This window comes from Homalodisca vitripennis, chromosome 7, assembly GCF_021130785.1.
Source record: "Homalodisca vitripennis isolate AUS2020 chromosome 7, UT_GWSS_2.1, whole genome shotgun sequence".
Taxonomy (NCBI): Eukaryota; Metazoa; Arthropoda; class Insecta; order Hemiptera; family Cicadellidae; genus Homalodisca; species Homalodisca vitripennis.
This window is the reverse complement of record NC_060213.1, coordinates 16,050,138-16,069,899: the sequence shown is the minus strand read 5'-3', so window position 1 is coordinate 16,069,899 and position 19,762 is coordinate 16,050,138. Positions and strand designations below refer to the sequence as shown.

Sequence of the window (19,762 nt, the reverse complement as noted above, 5' to 3'; positions counted from 1 at the left end):
TAACAAATAGTTTTAAATGGCCTTGTGGGTTACGATTATGGAACGAGAAAAGCGCAGGATAAATAAATTTGTGAACAAAGTGAGTACAGTTATAGGCCATTTTAACATGTAATATAGTAACGGATGTGGACTAACCATCAGAGAGAAATGAACTTTGAAGTTTACATTTGAAACCCACAACAACGAAACCAGCACGACCTTACCTAAACGTTGTGTATCGTACCACCATGCGATGAAATTCGTGTTGTAGTTCTGTATTTCTTCAACTAACCGAATATAATAAAAATAATGTGTAGTTAATGTTTAAAAATAATGCTTAAACATATATCATTACGGTATAATTACTTCTAGCCATTTTCCATTGATCTAATACTAACTAATATGATCTATTTAGCTTCTGAAATAGACACCAAATTATTTTGAGTTGGTTATGAAAAGGTAGAAGTCCACCACACCAAGTTTGGCGTAACAGGTTCCGCGTGGTGGGCGGTGGTTGTATGCAACATTTCGATGACTTACTATGGCTTCAATCTACTTAAATGTCAAATGATCAGTTCGTATTTATTCTGTAATTCTCCCATTACCATCTTGTGTACCCATAAGGCCAAAGTAAAAATGTTCACTAAGAAGCGTTCACCCAAATATCATGGAATAATACTCACCATCCTTGAATTGATGTTGCCTATATAGAAATAAACATCTTTGCAAAATTTTTAGTCTATATACCAGTTCGTTATCGTGCAGACAGGCAAACAGAAACACAAATTTTCCAGTCACTAGAACACGTTTACCAAACATTATGTACAACAATATTATGATATCTTATGTTTGGATTGGAAGAATTAGTCAATTCTGGCTGGAGACACTTTTAAAGTGAGCAAAGTAAACAATATAATAGGATAAAGTATTGAAAACATACCAAAGATATCACTATTCAGTCGCGTGAGTCTTCTTTATAATTACGTATATTAAATGTTTATGCGTGACTCTGTGTACTGTACTGCACAATTTTACCACAGTTACCGTACATTATAACATGTACAAGTGCAGTATTAGTAATTATCTGCAGCTGTAAATAAAATTGTATTTGCATAAACACCTGGCAGACTCGTATGAATTAACTAACATACGATTATAAAACAAAATACTTTAAGAAACGTTTATTTTTTGCTTTTACCTTATAATGGAATGCGACTTTTGTATAATATAAATTATGGAACAAGAATAATGTGATGTAAGATTTCAATATGACTTAGCTTTAAAATTTAGCTCATTTAGAAAATCCTCACAAATTAAATTTTTCTCTCCTCCTCTATAAGCCATTGTTTGTAGCTAACAAGAAGTAAATCACTGTACACCAGTTAACTCAATTACGCTCTGTGTCCACTCGCTCCGTTTCATCTCTGTTCGAACATTGTTGTGCAATTTAAACTGTTCACCTGGCCTCCTCTATTAGCCTTTGTTTGTAGCTAACAAGAAGTAAATCACTGTACACCAGTTAACTCAATTGCACGCTGTGTACACTCGCTTCGTTTCATCACTGTTCGAACATTGTTGTGCAATTTAAACTGTTCACCTGGCCTCCTCTATAAGCCTTTGTTTGTAGCTAACAACAGAAGTAAATCACTGTACACCAGTTAACTCAATTACGCTCTGTGTACACTCGCTTCGTTTCATCACTGTTCGAACATTGTTGTGCAATTTAAACTGTTCACCTGGCCTCCTCTATAAGCCATTGTTTGTAGCTAACAACAGAAGTAAATCAATGTACACCAGTTAACTCAATTGCACGCGCTGTGTACACTCGCTCCGTTTCATCACTGTTCGAACATTGTTGTGCAATTTAAACTGTTCACCTGGCCTCCTCTATAAGCCATTGTTTGTAGCTAACAACAGAAGTAAATCAATGTACACCAGTTAACTCAATTACGCTCTGTGTACACTCGCTCCGTTTCATCACTGTTCGAACATTGTTGTGCAATTTAAACTGTTCACCTGGCCTCCTCTATAAGCCTTTGTTTGTAGCTAACAAGAAGTAAATCAATGTACACCAGTTAACTCAATTGCACGCTGTGTACACTCGCTTCGTTTCATCACTGTTCGAACATTGTTGTGCAATTTAAACTGATCACCTGGCCTCCTCTATAAGCCATTGTTTGTAGCTAACAACAGAAGTAAATCAATGTACACCAGTTAACTCAATTGTACGCTGTGTACACTCGCTTCGTTTCATCACTGTTCGAACATTGTTGTGCAATTAAAACTGTTCACCTGGCCTCCTCTATAAGCCATTGTTTGTAGCTAACAATAGAAGTAAATCAATGTACACCAGTTAACTCAATTGCACGCTGTGTACACTCGCTTCGTTTCATCACTGTTCGAACATTGTTGTGCAATTTAAACTGTTCACCTGGCCTCCTCTATACGCCATTGTTTGTAGCTAACAATAGAAGTAAATCAATGTACACCAGTTAACTCAATTGCACGCTGTGTACACTCGCTTCGTTTCATCACTGTTCGAACATTGTTGTGCAATTTAAACTGTTCACCTGGCCTCCTCTATAAGCCATTGTTTGTAGCTAACAATAGAAATAAATCAATGTACACCAGTTAACTCAATTGCACGCTGTGTACACTCGCTTCGTTTCATCACTGTTCGAACATTGTTGTGCAATTTAAACTGTTCACCTGGCCTCCTCTATAAGCCATTGTTTGTAGCTAACAACAGAAGTAAATCAATGTACACCAGTTAACTCAATTGTACGCTGTGTACACTCGCTTCGTTTCATCACTGTTCGAACATTGTTGTGCAATTTAAACTGTTTCCCTGGCCTTCTCTATAAGCCATTGTTTGTAGCTAACAACAGAAGTAAATCAATGTACACCAGTTAACTCAATTGCACGCTGTGTACACTCGCTTCGTTTCATCACTGTTCGAACATTGTTGTGCAATTTAAACTGTTCACCTGGCCTCCTCTATAAGCCATTGTTTGTAGCTAACAACAGAAGTAAATCAATGTACACCAGTTAACTCAATTGCACGCTGTGTACACTCGCTCCGTTTCATCACTGTTCGAACATTGTTGTGCAATTTAAACTGTTCACCTGAGCCAGTGTACAGACCCTCGTGGATTCAGGGAGTTTCTAAATTAAATAGGATGAGCGAAACATCGATCAGCTGTTTGCATGTCTATAAACTCTACTTAAATATTTTAATTTATCAAAGCTAAAATACAACAATGGTATTTGTAAATACTATCAGTATATTATTGCTCTACAAGGGCATAACATCTAGAATCATAAAATCACTTTCACGTAAAAAATTCTAAGAATGATAAATATGAAATATTAGTAAACATTATGAATGTATTTATAACCTCCTAAATCAATTATTGATTTCTTGAATGCCTTAGTCATAATATTTATATTAGCGGTACAAAGGAGAATATAAATTCATTATATATCAAAGTAAAAGGTTATAAGTATAAACAGACTGCAGAAAACAACACGAATAAAGGAACAGCCTCAGGGCAATGTTTAATTAGATTTATTATTGGTATTTATGTCTTACTGCGTAATTTCGTTAGTTTATTAAAGTATATTAAATTCTTCATTATTTATCTTAAAAGGTTGCAGTACATTTATTTATCTAACGTTTGTGTAATAATTCCTACCACATATGTATTTGCACCATAATATTGCACTCTTATGAAAGTGTTGAAATAGAATCATAGTTTAAGACATTGTTCATTATGCTTCAATATTCTGTATTTAGTTAGTATAACAGTCAGATTATGCTGGTAAAAACGTACTTATTTTATTTAAAAAACCTTGTGATTGAAAACTATACCACTTAAAGCAATAAGTACGCTATGCGACGAAATATATTCAAGTTAAATTGATGGTTTAGTAAAAAAAGCAATATATATATATATATATATATATATATATATATATATATATATATATATATATATATAACAAATAATTTACAACAGACATTCAAATATCCAACGATTTTCAAAGATTTTATAATTTATTATTTCTAGAAATATTTCAAGAGCCACCATCTAGATGACTTAATGATTTGGATATGTAGGTTTATTGGTAAGAAATATAGAAGTATTTTAATATTTTATTTCATTCACATTTCTAAAATAACTATGGTATGAGACAGTTCATTGCAAATTTGGGCTGTGGTAAATAAGCTGTTGTTTAGTGCATTTTGGACTCAGATATAATGTTTAGAATTAGGAATAGTACGGTCGTGTAGTTTTTTCATAACATTAATTACATTATTAATATTATGATCTTTTATATTATTAAAAAATATTATAACCAAATGGCTAGGCTTGCAATAATTTTACTCATCATATAGAAGACCCTAAATCGTATAATACGAGTATTATAGGAATTGGTTATTATATATTGAGTTTGAAATACGTTCTAAATATGTGTATTTAAAATTTGTGCAGCGTTCTAGTGGATAGGATATTGAGTGCCTCCTTTAATTGTGCTAATTACATTTTTAAACATACTTTATATTTAATATTGAAATTTATATTGAGTTTTTAAACTTCTTCAAAACCTATATATACCAACCATGATATCTTAAAATATTTGATAAGACAACTAGAAGTTAACCAGAGTTCAGTCCAGCGTTCACCATTAACTTTGTCGCTATCCCTGAACACTTTAATGATGCTCATTAAACCTGTGTCTTCTAACGACCTTCCTTGTTAATGAGAAGTACATTATTCTTTCTCAGTAGGACAGTTCCTCATTTGCTCTACATTGTGAACCTGTCCTCCGGAGGCTACAGTATTTTACCTTATTTTCAACCAGATACGCGAAAACTTGTTAGTTTTGGAATAAAATAATAGGATCACTTTTTATTTTATGTATTTTTAATTTACAGAAGAGTGCAATTCATTGATTAATATAAAAGCATTAACTGTATAAAACACGATTTAAATTACTACAAATATTACGTTTTTATCAAACATTTTAGTTTACGTTTTTTCCAATTTACTATTCAATAACCAAAATCGAAGTAAAAAAAGAAAGCACACAAGAGTTATACATACTTCATATAACCACACAATAAGCTATTTGTGAAGACTTAGCGTTACCCCATAACTTTCAAAGTAAAAGTCACGTAATCGCACATTATCTCAAAAGGCCAAAGAGATTTGGTTTCAAATGTTGTCTAACTCCAGCTCATCTTCATATTAGTGCAGTGTCTAGTATCTGGCGAGACATAGACTTTACTCTTGGAATCTGTGGTCATACTTATCTGAAGAGCTGTGTTTCTTAGTCCACAGCCATAGCTCGGTACAATGAAAAACTAAAATCAAAATAAATCATTTTGTAAAATGCAGTAAAGTATACTTTGAAATAAATAAATGATTTAGAACATTTAATTGATGGTTTGGAAGAAAGCTGTTATTTTTGGAACTAAACTATTGCGTAAAGTATTAAGAGTAATTTAAGTATAGATATTTCTGTTTGGGGTTTCCTTATTTGCTGTGGCATATTAGAGCTTGGTGTCTTCCTATATGTAAGTAACTTCTTAGTGAAATATTATTCAGACTTCATTTGACGTTATAAATATATTTACAAAAACGTTTGTCTTTTACGTGAAATTTTAGTTTTACAAAATTTTCCGGGGGGAAGCTTTTAATTTAGAACAAGAATTTTTGACGTTACAAGGAGGTATATGCATGCCGATTAACATTATTTAAGAAAAGTCAAATATTTAATATAAAAGTCGTGGGCTAACATTTAGAGAGCAAAGACATGTAACATGGCTAACCTCCTAACGCCAACCTAGAACCCAATCGATGAGCGACCAGATATGTACATGTCTAGACTTGACGGAAATACCACGTTCACGGTCACTGTAGCGTGACGTTTCAGGCTCATGCATCGATCAGCGTGCTGTGCATTTGTAGTGTCCAAGTTACTGAATATGAAGTGTGTGAGTTTTAAATATTTGTATAACTGACGATTGTGTTCTTCATTTGATTGAGGATGGGATCTAACTTTGGAATAAAATTTAAAATGGGAAAACCAGTTTAACAAACGTATTCTTTTAGTTTTAGTGAAGGCTATCACGTAGGTAGGCTGGAAAAAATAAAATTTCAGCAATATATTGGAAACAGCAAATATATTGAGCAGTTGATTTGAAATTAATCTTTGCCATTTTCAGCATGTTAATTTTGGTATTTGTGCATTTAACTAACTGCATGGGATCCTGAACGAAGTATACCTTTCTGACGGATATCTCTAGAAAAGAATTGACCTGTACATCTGAAACATAAATTTTGCTAACTCTCTAAGAGCTGTCTATATTGTTATTATATATATTTGTATTCCTACCTGTATTCTGTGGAATATCTCAAATTATTGTTGAGCAACAAATTTTAAATTTTGTGTGAAACTCTATCACACACACGTGACATGCAGTAAGATGACGACGCATGTCATTCCACAGGATTTGGATGTGCGTCAGCGAAGCCCTCTCACTCATAGGATTTACAGTTTTATGGTATTTGCATGTGTCCGCATGGGATTTTTTAGAATAATATAAGGTTAAAATTTAACGTTAATCTTAAGCAAAGTCTGTTACGCATAACATGGTCTGGGTTTTTCTAGCCTTGAAGAAATATATACGACACAAATATATAAATAAGGTTTTTAATCATGGGTTTCCTAAAATTACGACATAAGTTTGTTGTTTTATTTCCATCCTCAACCAACTAATAGACAATAAAACCTGCAACACTATGGATAATAAAAGATAGAATAGAAAGGTATCTGGTATCATTAGTATAGTGTTTGTAAGTTTAAAAATCGTCTGTATGTTCGTGCATGTAACTTTTGGGAATTGCGTAGCTCTAACTTAATGGCTCTAATCAAGTTTTACATTAAAATATTATAAATAATCATTAATATATAAATTTTTTATCTTATGAAGTACTTCATTTAACTACGTTTGTAACTGCAGATCAAGGCTTATAGTGATAATAAGACACAATCAAATATTAAATTTCATTGTTTTAATTTTATATTTATTTTAACAATCATATTTTTCAACGTGTAGCAACGAAAATAAGATTTTTTTATTTAATATATTAAGGTGTATATATAAATAACTTTATTTACAACTAGCTGTTTCCCGCGGCTCTGCACGCTTTTCGTAAGCTTTGCCCGTGTATGAGCACTTCTGGTTCAAGTGAATTACTTCCCACGCCGATATAGCGTCTACCTTGTTGTCACGATCAAGAACATCTGTCAAAGGTGTATGTTTATAGCCATTGTCCACAAACATGTACTGTACTATAAAGTGCTCTAACTCTCAAGATCTAAGTTAAATAGAAATTTATTTTAAAGACCAATATGCATCAAAACTTAGCACCTTCAAATAACTTTTAACTATTTAATATACGTAACTGTCTCGTAATTGCAGTTTATAATGTGCAGGCGCTTGGATAAATTTATACTTTAACATTATTTATGCAGCACTGCCAGGTGGTGAGTTACATCAAAGGGCATAGGATATAACCTTGTATGTGGAAAAATAAATACACATAAAAATGTTCGTAACGATAGTTTAAGTGTCAAATAGTTTATGAGTCTTTAAAGGACGTGAAGAAAAAAATCATTTTTATTTATTTACACTTACAGATAATAAATAATTATTGAGTACTTATAATAAGCTCTACCATGATAACACGTGGTTATATCGTGTAGAGTCACGATAAAAGTTCCGATATACGTGTATGGTAATGAAGGCACACGAGGGTGATTTATTGTAGTACTGTTATATTTCAAATGTTTAAACTTGTTGTCTAGTCTAATGTAAATCTCAACTCCCATACATAAATAAATTACAGTAACCGTCCTTAATCATTTACATTAATGTTTGTAATGAATAATAGCCTACTCTGTATTCGGAGATCAAATAATAAAGTTAGAACGTGTCAAGCAATTATTATTAGTACAAGTAACTAATTTTATTGTTACATACTATTTAAAATAATTAATACGAAGTAATATGTCTTCAATATGAAATGCCACAAAATAATCAACTCAAAACTTTGTGTTACACCACGAGCCTCGTCCTAATTAGAGATGTACACCAAAATGACATTGAATGTTACGGCAACCTCGTGAAACCAGCATAAATGTGATGAGAAACTTGGCAATTTTAATTTAAAAATATTTCAGATTGCTAGCCTATACTTCGCTGATCTCTAAAACCAAATAAAATAGAAGTGATTTGAAAGAAATGTACACAACCTTCTAGTGCACCTAACTTCTCCCTGTGTATATTGTTAAGAGTACTGAGCCTTCATACTACATAAAATGCAAAGAAAGAAAGATTTATTTTTATCCTTTGTTATAAAAAAATATATTCACTACTTATCAGAATATTACAATAAGTTATAACAATATCATATCCATTTTCATTTTCAGGACCAACTAACCTAGACATAGCTTATAATAACTAAATTACCACTTAATTACACAAATTGTCACAATGTTTAAGAAAATTTAACAGTAGAATTTAACACAAACTCATTTTAACAAAAGGTAAACAATTTTAGTATTATTTTGCGCATCTGGAAAAATATTGATTTAGACACTGAGGAGAAAAAGTTGGGACCTCTAAGCCAACGCCTAATGAGAGGTTCCATCTTATATAAATGTCTTGCAAATTAAAAACAGAAATAAGATTATATAAAATGTAATTGCAACACATTGGTCTTGATATTAATCTAAGAAAATAAGCTTGTGCCTAATTAAGAGGACCAAAGTCTCTTAAATTTACTGTAAATATGACAACAACATATTTATTGTCACAACCTATATTTATAAAATTGACATAATAGTAAACTATATAGAATTTTTTGAAACAAAATAATTGGTTCATAAGTACATGCAAAATATTTATGATTTAATTAACTAATTGCTTAGGAAAATTCAAATTAAATAATCCAATAAACATTACACCTAAATTTGTAACAATTTAAAAATATCTCTAACTGAAAACTATGGCGTTATTTTTTAAATATCAATTTCTTTTGTGTTAAAATGTAAATTATTATATATTCCGATGAAATTTTTATCGATAACAAAAACTTCCTCAAGAAATCTTGCTTGTATTTAGTATCCATTTAGTTTTATTTAAACTTAAGGTTTTCTTGTTTTAACAAACAAATACAAAAGAAGAGTGTATTGGCCCATATTAGTGAAAAATATCAGGTTTTAGTAAATAAACATGTATACACATTTAATCAAATATATTATATTTAATCAAATATATTATTCATCATAAACATTTACATTGCATAGACATTTGGTGTCTCGTGTTTTACAAAACAGTGTCTCATCATGTAGCAGTTTTTGCACAGGCTTTAGACTGTAAAAAACAACAATTCACTAAGTATCTACAGAACAAATCTTGGGTAAGAGCACTTCACAGGTTTACGACGCTTTTGAACTCAGGGTGTGTCCAATTAAATGTCACACCTCAACAGCCTGGCTTGACTCAGTTCTGCCTGGAACGTCAGGGCAGGTTTGTGTTTACATCATTCTGTCAGTTTTAGGAAAAAAGTACACTTTAATCCATCATTATAGTATATGAATAAATTTAACTTAAATGAAGTGTTACGGTGCAGTTAGAAAGAGTTAAATTAGTTTGTATTCCTGTGTTTTAATGTCACAATATATATTATTAAATCTAAGAAATTATTTTCAAAATGGAATTGTATGTACAAAGGTTTTGTATTAAGAATATTATGTCTAAATTAATTTTATATGGACATTAATGTTCTTGTCCAGTTAGTTGATTGTCTATTGAAAGGTATGTATGTATGCATTGCATTGCAGACTGACAACATCAACAAACAACAATGGTTAATGTGGTCGAGCATAAAACTATGAACAATTATGTTTATATTTTGGCAATTTAGAACATTTCAGTACGAGTAAGAACATATATTTTAATAAATATAAAACGAAATTGTATTATAATACTTCTTCAGTTTGGCAGACAAGTACTGTTAAAATTTAAACCTTATTAGACACACAACATACGTTTGCTACAAAATTATAGTATAACTTCCTCAAAGTGCTATGTAGCACGTTAATATTTTAATTTTACACTTGAGGATGTTCTTGAATTAGTAACTTGCTATGAACTAGCAACTTTTACCTTTTATCGTGACTTGGGATACATTGGTTACAGCTTTTACAATATTGAGGATTTAATTTAAAAATAACATTAAAAAAGGTTTTTTAGTATAAAGTAGATTGTCATACGGCAAGTAATGATGTAATGTACTCCTTTGGCCAGTCTGCTCTTGTTACTTGAGGATAGTACTTCGAGTCTAAGTTGGGCCTTTGTTTATACCAGTTCTTGTATCCAACTATTACTGGGTTTTGGTTGGTTCAGATCAGGAAAACTGAAGCTTAATTTGTTTGCACGGCTGGGTCAGTGACGTAGCTCGGTTATGACATCATTAATTATGAAGGGGGGAGGAATATTTGAACTAGCGCTTGAGAGCTGATTACAATGTAATCCTTGAATTTTATTCAGGGTTTTTTGACCGATAATGCAAATAATGTTACCCTGAATAATTAAAAACTTAGATAATTAAAAGTTTAGTGCTTTATGATTTTATCAGGTTAAGACTACGTCCTAGTGCAATAATCTATAAGTTATATGATATAATATAAAAAACTAAAATATATTTTGAATGTACATGGAAAGATCAACTAATGTGTAGGGTTTACACGCACAAGAAGACCAGGTATAATTTAAAATGAAGACTCAGTAGAAATATTCCAATAATTCTAAGTAAACTCATTTATTGATCATAAAAATGCATTGGATAGCCGTTTAAAAATTAACTCAAAGGTAGTCTATTGGTATTACTGTTGTGCCACTATTATTACATATACAAAAGACACGTAATCAATAAAAGGCTTAAAGGAGGAGTTTAGAGAGTTTCGCAACTGTCAAATTTTCTTCAATATAGTTATTACCTTTAACAATTTAATATACAATATTCAAGTTTCGGTTTCAAAGAAGTGCACTACCGCAAAAATGTAATTATTCAGGCATACAGTTAAAATACGTTGGTTGCCAATAGTGGCTGAATTTATTAAGGCGTTCAATCGGAACCTAGGAATTAGACGGTTGTTTTTGTGCTTAGTTTCAAATAATTGGATAAGGAGTGAAAAACTAGGTGGGCTTTTGGTACTAAACGTGTACAAACCGCACGTATAAAAAGGTGACACCAAATGTCGTAACAGGCTTCCGTGAAGTCGTATGCATCATTTAATATCTATAGCTAATTTCATTTCCTAAATATCTAGTGGATATATAGTCTGTCGGACAGTCATAAAAACAATCAGTTGACACGAAAATAACTCATCATAGAAATCATTCTTGTAACAGTTATGTGTCATGCAATATTAAATTACTACATTAAACATTTTCCGTGGAACATCTTCCCACATGACAAATTCATATTTTGGTTCATTAAATTGGGTTCTATACAACAACAATATAAATATACCCACCAAGTCACAGTAAAAGATATTGTGCTTGTTAATATATATGTGATATGTTGCATGTTTGAATTTGTTGTGGGTTTATTGAGTTTGCTTACACATTTATTTGTCCTGCTATTTTCTCGTCATGGCTAGACGTAAAACCAAGTAAAATCTCTAACGTTCAGCCAAATCACTGAGAACAATGACTTAACCATCATTTTTCTCAATGTTCTTCGTATAAATAATGAAGCTTCATCCACAATTTAAAGTCTACAATTCAGTTCGTTTTAGAAATATTCTGCCGACAGACAGACATAATCTATTCCAGCTCCACGAGTGATAGATTACGCTAAACCTCAGCCAATAAGGATGTTTTGCTTATATTGTAAATAACATTGAAGGATGAAAGGGAGAGATGCTAATGCAAGTGAGGGGAACACAAGTCTAATAAACATTGAGTCATAAGGAGTGCGTGTGGGGTATTAAAGGTATCGATATTACAGGGCCGGTGGTCTAAGGTGTACTGTTCTCATTGTGAGGCAACGGTTGGGGAAGGGGGTTTATATACCCAGATAGTAAAAGGGTTTTAGTACGCTCGTATGGCGTAAAAGTCTTCGCTGAGATTGCATGCTAAATTTCAAGTTCTTACATTATTTAATTACGCTACACCTTGAAATGTCATATTATTGTTCTCAGTTTGATAACAATGTATTTCTTCTGAGTTTTTCTCGTTGCCACAAGTGTTCCCGTAAGACTGTAAAAGTTTGGTAGTGCTCAATAAAATTTCATTTATATTTAGAAACTCCAACAGAAATATTGGACGGCCTTAAAAACTATGAAAAATAAATAAGATCGTGGACTTGCGCATATTGAAGAACTGCTAGACGACGGATCGCGATGGTGAAATACAGTATGGCGTTATTTAATATGATTTATTTTGATTATAATGATAAAATGTAGTGGCCACATTATGGATGCACTTTAGGAAATACTGGTGGTGCAGAAATTCGACCATGCGGAAAAAGGTTGAAAACGTATATGTTGCACACACTTGAAGCGTTCCCATGACGATCGGTTAAGTAGCTTGGTTGCAACCGTAAAATCCTACCTGTGGGTTTTCCTATATAATATGACTCTAAATTACTGTGTTAATTAATTTTACCGTCAATTAGTAAACCCTGGCCCATGTTAGAAGACAGTATGTCCAAGAACATCGAACGTATCTAATAACCGAGAGTCAGTTTTTCAAAAGAAAGAAATCAATCTTAAATCACGCTAATTTTGGTGTCGGTGGGAATAGGGATATCAAAAGAGTGAACATATGATATGATGGTATTTTCTTTAATTGTTCTAGCATTTACATTTAAAACCTACCATCAAGCACGTAAATAGATGTTAAATTAGCATCACATAAAAATAGAAGAACATTAAAGTAACGAATAGTAGTCGCTTCATCTAACTTTATGAGGAATATATAAGTAGTATTAACGTACATGGTAGTTAGTTTTTAATGCATAAAGGTGCGTAAAATATTATCTGAGAACAAAATTATAATTTCTAAATTTTATCTGTAATCACCTACGTCAACCTCCACCAAAACTAGCATCGACATCGATGTTGTTGGAAATGTCTTTAACGATTAAAAAAAAAAAAAAAATAGGTTGTAATCTTATAAAGTGCGGACTGGATGTCGACTCCTGGACTATACTTATTGCTATAACGAGGTGTGTTGTTCATCCTGCTGGTTAATATACATTTTCATACACAACTCTTTCACCAATTAGTGATATTAAGCAGAATAGTGATACTAAGCAGAATGACAAACGCTATGGTTTCAATGAAAATAAAGAACAAATTATGTGAAAATCCTATTATAATTTGGAAAACTAACATATTAATTATTGAAATTTGAACGAAATATTCACTCTCACGTGGGAAATGTGTTTTACCGCTCTTCTATTTTATAAACCGTACTCCGGTTCGTGTCTTTTGGTATTAACATTCACGCTTACATAGCATCGCTAGCATTTCTTAAAGCTTCTTAAAACTGCGAGGTATACTAAATTAAATTTATTTTTTATCACGGTAACATTAAGATAATTTTATTAACCAATAGTCATCTAGTCTACAAGTATATCCATCGTAACAAATATAGATTTGTGTAGTTAACTCGTAAACCTATTAATGAAAAATAACATTACCGTTATTCTTATTTGTATAGTGTTTAAAACGGCGTTTACAAATTTTATTTTGTTTTACGTTTCATAAAAGGCATATTTTAATTCTGGAAAGACATACGAAGCAAACAGATTGAAACAAAATATGGACTGGAATGGTTATAACTTTCTTAATTAAAGTTTTAAATAAAACAAAACAACATTTTATTAAGGTAAACTGACAGGTCATTTATCATCTTATGAAATTACAACGATAAAAATGCAGACAATTTACAATTTTTATTCGCAATTAAACATTGTTTGTTTATTAACTAAGAATATTCTTTCATGTTTTGTTTTGTTCAATGAAACAGTGAATGAACAAAGAAATGTTTCATTACTTATAATTTAAAATAAATAACTTATTATGAACTTCAGTGGAACGATACAGCTTGAGAACGAATAAACTGCATAGAGCAACCTATACGCAATGTTGTTGTTCCAAACAATACTATAGTAATCGAACTTTACCATTTTATCACATAACTCCATAGTTAAACGTACACTGTATATGATTCTGTATGCAATACAATTTGTTCATGTAGATTTATTTCTACTGCAACACTTTTTATATTCTGATAGAATTAAATCATACGAGATTTTCCACAAATAAATAATAATAAAAGTGCAATCTAAAATGTAAAAAATACAAACTGTTGTTGCATTTTGTATTGTAGTTATTTAATGAACAAATTTAAAATGTGGTATAATATGGGAAAACCGTAAAAATGTGATTTAAACATAAAACGAATGTAATATATCAAGTAATTTGTTTAGGTCTCTATTTACAAAAGTTTAAAGTCAAAATGTTACATGTAATGTATTGGTAAACAAGGTGGTATTTTAAAGACTACTGTATTTATAATTCAGATACTTCAAAAAGTCTTCCACTTCTCCATTATTTATAACTATTAAATAATAAAGTAATAGAAATAGTAATAATAAGAATTTTAGTTTTCAATTTTTTGAAAAAGAACAACGCTAGTTTTAATATTTGTAAACTACTGAGAATTGAAATAATCAGTTAAAAGCTATTCTGCTTGTTTCGGACCATTTCATATCACTAAAATTCATGTGTCGTCAATATGTCAAGGGACACATAAATGAAAATACTTAATCATTTAGGTTTCTATATGGGTTGGCAAAATATAATTATTATTTAGAACTAACTAATATTTTGACGTCACAATGAGAATAAAGGATAGATTTAAATTTACGATTCAAAAATTTACTCATGATATAAAGAGTTATGTTTTTAATGTACTTCTCTACAAACTCATTAAACTAAACAAATATATAATTTCGTGTAATTTATTTTGAACTTTATGATTATATGAATTTAAATATGTTATTTAAATTTATGTTTCCAAGTTCGATTAAGCCACGGAATGAAAAATAACGAACATACAGGTAAGTATTACGACCAATAATTACCAATAATAATATAAAGAAATATTGTGTTGGAAAGAAATTAAGTTGTACCATTCACTTATTTTTGTAAATTATTCAGGACAATAATTGTTATTTAGTATTAGAAAATGTACCTACTTATGTAACAATATTTCATTTTTTACAAAACATGCAATGTACATAAACAGATACTACATTAATAATACACCATCCCATTTCCCGTCATTATTAATTTATATGTATGTTCCAGCTCCATACCTGTGTCAGTATCAGTGATCGGGGGGGGGGGGGTGGTTATACTGGTATTAGGTACTGGTACATCAAACGACAGTCATAAAACCTAATATCTCAATAACATCAGGCTTCTTGATGGGTTATCGTTTTATTTTACAGTTAAACATGACTTTCAATGAAAACATTATCTCAATTCCAGGAAAAAATATTTTGTCAAAATTGAATTAAAGAACAACGAACCCTTTAATAGCCGGTTGTCAAACCTCTTTAATACCAAATTTCGTTAAATCATATTATTATGATTGATCTGAGAAAATTAGAGAGTCAGAATTAAATAGAAGTATCAAAATGATTAATTATCAGGGCCACTTTATGAATTTGTAAGCTGGAGATGAATATAGGTGAACGTCTAATTTTATACAATGACTTCTAAATGCCTAAACGTGGTGCTAGCTTATGCGAATCCTTTCTGGTGTTTTATTATTCGCCACGCAATGTATGCTTAAATTAATATCTTCCTTCTAGGTCAGTTTTTTTTGCATAAAACTAAATTTAAAACGGATTTACAATGAAACTAAGTGAAAAGTAAAACTCAAATAATGTATGGAATAGATGGTGTTGTGTTTCAAACTTTAACATTCATTACTTACCTTCTTCCTAGATTCAAGCCATTATATACAGTTCCATTTACTATTAAAGCCCCAGCGAGGTAGTTACTTGGTAGTGGTATTTCTTCTTAAGAATCTCAAGTGACAAAGTTTTAGTGATAAAACTCACTTTGATTAGATTGTATTTACTTTATATTACTGAGTGCAACCATACGGGGTTTAAAGCTGTGACAGTTTTATTCGCTTACGCTTAGCCAAACAAAAGTTATAGATTAACACATACGTTTAGTAAAACAGGAATAAAAAGAAAAGTGTGTAAACAGTGTTATAATTCAATATACCATTTAAGAATTACAGTTGTAAACTTAATAATAAATAACTCTGCTATTTCATAGTATATCTATATAATAGTGTGGCTTCAATAGCACACTTTTCCAAATTTGCGTTCACTTAATAACAATTGATAATCATATTCAAATGGCATCGGCATTATTTTAAAATTTCAGTACAATGTATTTTTATAGTTATTTCATGAGTGAGCCATGATTTCTATATAAAAATAAAATATTTGAGTTACTTACAAATTAATAAAACAGTTTTCCAATCCAATTTAGCAAACCAACCACAAACCATCAGTCGAAATTGTGCCGTTTTGGTTGCCATTTATGGAAAATGACCCAGCAAGTAAACAAAGACAGGTAATGCAAAAGATTTCTTATAATCCAAAGGGAAGTCATTGTATGGTTTTAATAATTGAATAAACCAATAATAAAAAAGGCCTACCAACAATTTTCCGATTTGTACCAATCTTTTTTCAGCCGGGACGAACACCAGGTATTATTAGTCTCTGGCCAGTTCTATGTGGTTGGTCGGTGAGTGCAGACTTATTGTGATATGTATTCTCTAGTTCAGTTATAACAAATAGTGTCTTGTTTTTATTAAGAACATTTTTTACGGTTACTAACCTTTCCCAAGCTCTCCAGTATGATTTGTTTATTTTAACTAGTAACGGAAGTTATGTGTTAGCTTAGTTCATATTCCATATGTCAGAACATAGTGTTACTAACCTCTTGTATCACTGAAGGAATTTAAATGTCCGGAAAATCACGTGTTTTATACACTATTATCTCTATAGTTTTTAATAAACGAAGAATAGATTATTTTGGAATAACAAATCATTCTAACATACCTCGAGAGCAAACAAGTTAAGAATCATTATAATGCTATGTAAGCGGTGTTACACGACCACCAAATATATTATTCCACTGTAATAGTTACGATCACTGAAAAAGGAGCATTACAATTTAATCGCTAAAAACTGTGAACATCTGTAAAATTTCTATTTGTATCATAATCATACAAATTTATTGCGTAAAAAATAGATTATACGTTGAATTAAAAAATACGTCATTATGAATGTTAGGAAAATGGCAAACAATAAATATTTACACCACTTAAAATTAATATTGTACTACGTAACTTAAATCAAGTATATATTATAAAATAATAAGCTACATAATTCTCCTTTATAATTTTTATTGCCAATACTTGTTCCTCCATCTATACCAAGCTTACAATAAAATTATACGCTCACATGAAACAATAAAAGAATGAAAATCATAACAGATATAATAAAATTTAATATTTTATGTCTTTACACAAATAATAAATAATATATTTAACCTATCTATTTTAGTTTAAACATAATACTTTTTCTCCCAAAAGAAACATGTGAACTTGGAATTTTATGTCTAATAGTTACCGTCGTTTTGATATCGATAGGAGAGGGAGAGAGAACCAAAGTTCAGTGTTATAGTTCCAAGGACAGCTCAATTAGAAGATAAGGAACCGAGCATTCTTGTTTTCATTGCTGCTCCAAAGTCAGACTTAGAAAACTCGGAGCTGAACTCTGCAACATCGACTTACATCCGTTGAACTTAGTTTTCCATTAGTTGGAGCTTGGACTACTTAAGTTCAACAAGTAAGAAGTAATCACACCTATGAATAAAGTACACTAATATGGATAAAAAAAGTGTGTTCGTTTTTTGAGCATAAATCGCTTGCAGCATTTGAATTCAAATATGAAAAAGGAAAATATGAGTATATTCTTTGCATAAATACAATATAACCTAGGTGAAAAACAATAAGAAATCCAATGTTTTCGTGATTTTAGTTAATAATATTATGTTAATTACCCCGCAAAGAGCGAGTAACTCTGGATGACAAACACAATTTGAAGTAACCAAAGCAACATTCAATAATGGCTTCAACACATAATAACGAAATTTTATCGAAAATAAGATTAGGTGAAGACTTTTTTTATTATTATTCTCCTTTTTATTATTATTCTAACTGCTTTGTGATCTTTAAGTCTGTGTAATTGTTTATAGTTACAGTAGTTTAGTTCATGATTTTAATATTAGGTTATCTAAGTAATTATTTATCAAAGCGTGGGTAAATGTTAAATGATTTATTCTCTTAACTTAAATAGAATTTTTGAAAAAGCACAATTATAAAAATGTGATCACGTTACAAGAAAATTCACATTTAAAATTATGAAGATGACACATGTGAGTATGAGTACATATGAGTACAGCTGGCTGTAAATATGAGTATGATTGATGTGTTTCAAATCATGAGGTCCTATATTTCTTTCGAAGAAAAAAAAATATATATATATATATATATATATATATATATATATATATAGCTGCCCAAATAGTGCACAACAAGTTATCTTTGAATGTGACGGTTAGGGCCATGAGGAAGCGTGTGAGAGCCTGCATTAGAAACGGAGGCAGGCAATTTGAAAACAATTTGTAGATTCCTTACTTTTATGATTATTCTTTTTTGTAACTATTCTTTATGCGTTTATCCTATGTTTGATTTATTATTGAATTAAACACAATTTTGACTGGTTATTTGGCACCGTGATATTTTAAGTAGACCTTGTTTTCCAATACTGATTCTTTAATAACCAGTAGAAGATGAAAATAAAAGTAACGTTGCATTATGTCATTTTAAAGCCCAAAAAATGGGCAAGTTTTTTGTGGTATTTGGCCTCTCTTCAAAATTAACTTAATTTAATTCCTTGAGTCTAATATCTTTTTAATGTTTTTGCCGAAAACTTACGAATTTGATTTATTAGTAATTTGTTTGTATCAAACTTATTTTCAAGACAGTTTTTCTCCATTATTCCCATGTAAAGGTTTGTGTAGGTTTAAAAAATGGATTCAGAATATAAAAAAAGCATTAAAAATAATGGAGGAAATTGAGTTTTATTGAAACAAAACATGATTTTGTAACAAAATAGCCAAATTGTTCATAGTTAAAAGATAGATGGGATAGGGAATTTTTATTTTCATATTTTGAGTAGTATCACCCAAAAAATTTTTCGACACTAACTTAAATTCACCCTGTATATCTATTGGTATAGCATAATACTCGTAGAATTGGAATTGAACTATGCTATCGCTCTATTACTTAACATTGGACTCATAACTTTATTTTTGCTTAATATATTTATATGTCGTTAGATTTATGAAGTAATATATTTGACGCAAACCTAAAGTTTTTTTTTATTGTATGAAGGCATTGAACTTATATGACATAAAATCATTCTATTACCTACGCAAGTAGAATGCTCATAAATTCCAGTGATAATACACATTACTGCCTACTTCTTTACAATGCAGTATGATGAATCACTAGTAAAGATCAACATAG

The 19,762-nt window shown here is 30.8% G+C and overlaps 1 protein-coding gene across 1 annotated transcript in view; it reads right to left on the bottom strand.

Annotated features, from left to right (window-relative positions):
* The window catches only part of LOC124366928, a 227,726-nt gene that overhangs the window by 25,902 nt on the left and 182,062 nt on the right, over positions 1–19,762 (bottom strand). The gene's annotated exons all lie outside the window — the stretch shown is intronic.